The sequence below is a fragment of the Aplysia californica genome, unplaced genomic scaffold, assembly GCF_000002075.1.
Source record: "Aplysia californica isolate F4 #8 unplaced genomic scaffold, AplCal3.0 scaffold00397, whole genome shotgun sequence".
In the NCBI taxonomy this organism is placed as follows: domain Eukaryota; kingdom Metazoa; phylum Mollusca; class Gastropoda; order Aplysiida; family Aplysiidae; genus Aplysia; species Aplysia californica.
The window spans coordinates 273114-276804 of NW_004797667.1; positions in this window are offsets into that span (position 1 = coordinate 273114).

Below are 3691 nucleotides of genomic sequence, written 5' to 3' on the forward strand. Positions count from 1 at the left end.
TATAATGATAAAAATTATATGACATTTTTGTCGCGCAAATCCGTAAAACAATCATTGCTTTATGTGCATTGCATAATATGCATGAAAAACATGCATACACACATACATGCACATACCATACATGTAATCTAAAAAATAATAGGTGTCACGACATGGTGGGATCAAGCGCTCGTCAGTTTTGAGGCATACGGAGTTATCGATATCATCTTAAAGCCTGTCAATTTGCCTTCCTTTTGATGAAAACAATATTCATCTATGCTGAATAGAAGTTGAAATATTTGTGATTGAAGGAGGTGGGGTCACCTGATTTCAGAGGTAAATTTAGTGAGAAAACGGCCGCCAAAGTTTTTAACTTCAATAGCTTGAGAGCCTTTAAAACTGAACAATCACAAATGTTGTGCTTGTAATGAACGTTTTTCAGCATGGACGTAAAAGTAAAAGGTGTAAAGCGCGAAAAAAAAATTCAATAAAAGTTCCCATACCTGCGGAAAAAATGCCAGTTTTTTTCACTTTCATTATTTTGACGAGCACCTGATTTCACCACGCTGCCTCACAATTAGAGTAAATCATTCAAGGAAAATATTGCATACACACTCTTTCTTACTAATAAAAAGGGAAAAAAATTGAGACTCCTGTCTATGACAAAAGCGCTTTAATTTTTTTTTTAAAGTTACAGTGGAATTCTGATAAAGTCAACACCCTGGACAGAAAAAAAATGTTGACTTTGAGCAAGGTTGTCTTTATCCATTGTACTACTGGCCATTAAAAATTGAAGATGACAGCTACAAAATTACTAAGTGCCTGGTAATAAACAAGATGTAATCTCAATTTCAGGGAGTATAATTCTGAAGTTGTCACCAAAACAAGAGATAATGAAAGAACAAAGTACATATGTAATTGGAGGTGTGTACACCACTTGCTCAGGCGAAATATCTCTTCTTGAATGAATTCATCTTAGGATTTAGCCCCAAATTGTTGACTTTACGAAAGGTTAACACTCAAGCGGTTGACTGTATCAAAAACACAATTACTTTAAAAGAAGGTAAGAAACGGGACTACAGAGAGATGTTGACTGGTAAGCAATAGTTGACTTTAAGCAAGTTGACTTTATTAGGATTCCACTGTACCTCTGTTATAACTGATCATTTATGCTGAAAAAAAAGTGAAATTAGTTATCATCAACAAATGCAGAGTTCATCATTATGTCAAAAATATTTTTCACCTCATAAAAGTGTAATATTACATTAGTTCAAGACCCCCCCCCCTTTCTTACAGGAGCCAAAGACCCCCCCCCCCCTCCCAGGCGTAAGATTATATTTGAACGGCCCCCAAGGAGATTAAAAGTAGATTAGTTCTAAGCTCCTTGACGGTCCCTTAATTACCGGGTACCTGTATAAAACGGAAACCTGTACAACGCGGAAACGGAAAGAAAAATCCGCTCCCTTCCGAGGGTTTCACCTGTCTAAGAAGGAAAATGCTTTACCTGCTCAGCACTGATTTGAAATAAAACTCTCAAGTTTGGTTCCGCCGGCTCTACTAAACTCAACGCTATGGCTATGCCGCTGGGCGAGGAAAGGGAGTTGGGGTGCAATTTGGGGGTAGATGTTACCCAAGGTCCTTGATGTTACCTAAGGAGCTTCCATGTTACCCCATCATGTGATCTCTTAGCGATGCAGATGGTCAGTGTGGTGTGGGTGTGAAATCTTACGACTGCCCGTGTGAGTGCTCGAGTAGCGAGCCACTGTACGTACACTTTTCTGGGTAGCCAGAAGCCAGAGGTGTGACATTAGATTGACCAATTGATGCCTGCCGCCCTGATCATACGTGGCCGGCCGAGAAAAGAGTTCCTCGAATCGTTCGTTACAGTTGCAGTAAGGGGTGGCTTTGGTGGGTGGGGCTAATGGTGGAAGCAAAGGAGATGTTTAAACGTTTCTGTTTTCAATTGGTCAAGCTGTGGTCCTATGAAAGGCAAGCACTAGTGGTAATTGGATAAATAAGACTGACGTATGTCATTATCAGACAGGATAGCAATTGAGTGGAGTGAAATTTTGACCACTGCTTGCCGATCGGACAAGCGATCATATTGACCCTACCGGCTGAGCCGCCAGCCTTTGAACCCCCAGGGTTGTAGTTGTATTCTTATACTAACTGTTCTCTGACCGTCTATGGGCGACCCCATCCGTAGTTGGCACCCCGTATTAGTTAGGTAGCGCAAACACGGCCTCGTGGCCTTCTGAGCGGCATGAAGCTATTCACAGCACTTAGCACACCTCTGTGATTGGCCCAAAAATAGATCATGTATGATGTTTTTGCGCCAGCTAGGCTATTTTTGTCGTCTTCCGAGGTTTCCCTTGCGAGTTGACTAGATCCCCAAGATCTATCACCCTTTATTATTCAATTATTATCATTCATCAGAATGCCGGTGACAAGGTTACTTACAATGCAGCGTCGTGATGTTATTAAAGATGGCCTAACTACTACCAAGATGTTTCGATTGGCCTATCTCGTGTCCGAACGAGACTTGGGCGCTAGATCTTCAGCGTCCACAGAATTCTACACTTGTCCTTGTCTTAGCGTGTGACGGCCCGTGATACGAGTGTAAACAAACGTTCCAGCGTGTTGAAAGTGAGAAATTTTGTCTGCGGGCAGAGAGAGAAAGAGGGAGAGGAAGGGGGGAGAGCAAGAAAGAGAGAGGGAGAGAGAGAAAGAGAGAGGGAGAGAGAGAAAGAGAGAGAGAGAGAGAGAGAGAGAGAGAGAGAGAGAGAGAGAGAGAGAGAGAGGTGTTTTTGTTATTGGAATTACTGATTCCTGTCGTTTTCTCTCAATAGTAATTATTGTACTCATTATGGCTAGTCCCATTTTCATACATGAGAAGTTAATTTGGTCAGATCATTGCAGTGAGAGTCAAACTTTCACGCTAGAAATGTAACCAGTAACAATCTGATAAGACTATTAGATTTATAAATATATGAGCCTTTCCCAAGGAGTTTACAGTTTAGTTCTAAGCTCCTTGGCCTTTCCTAAAAGTTTGTCTTTCTGAGGTACTGTTCTCTTAAAATAGATGTATAAAAGTTAGATGGGGGAAGTTAAAAAAAAAAAATTATAAAAAAGAGGCCACATGTATCAAAAGGCCTGTAATACAACTTAAATAACGCGAACTCCCACCAAACCTTATTTAGGCCACACATAATAGCCAAAATAACCAAACTCTAGTAAAGCATTGTTTTTTTTCACATTGTTATAAAAAAACAAAACTCTTCACATCCTTTTTCCATCACAGCAGTAGAATCTACATGAAATGTGGTATGTACGTCATGTATCTAGAATAAAAAATGTAAGGTCCTTTTCTGTGTATTGATCTCATAATCTGCAGTTAAAAACCTGTGCCGCCTGTACATGTCTGACTGAATCTATCAATAAATGGCATTTCCTTGTTTTATTTTGACACATGGACTTTCTTCCACTTGATGCTTGCAATAACTTGAGGTAGAAAGAGAATAGAATAATGAGCTTGGCTTCAATCTTCAAACCGTTATAGTTATAACATACTCTAACTTACGGCATGGTCCACTTCACCCAAGGAATGTGTATCAAAAAGTTTGGCATCGAAAAATCCTCATTTGAGATCTATGGAAAGGCAGCTGCAAACGCAGCTGCAAAAACTTGAAACGTGGGCAAACAACAACGGTTT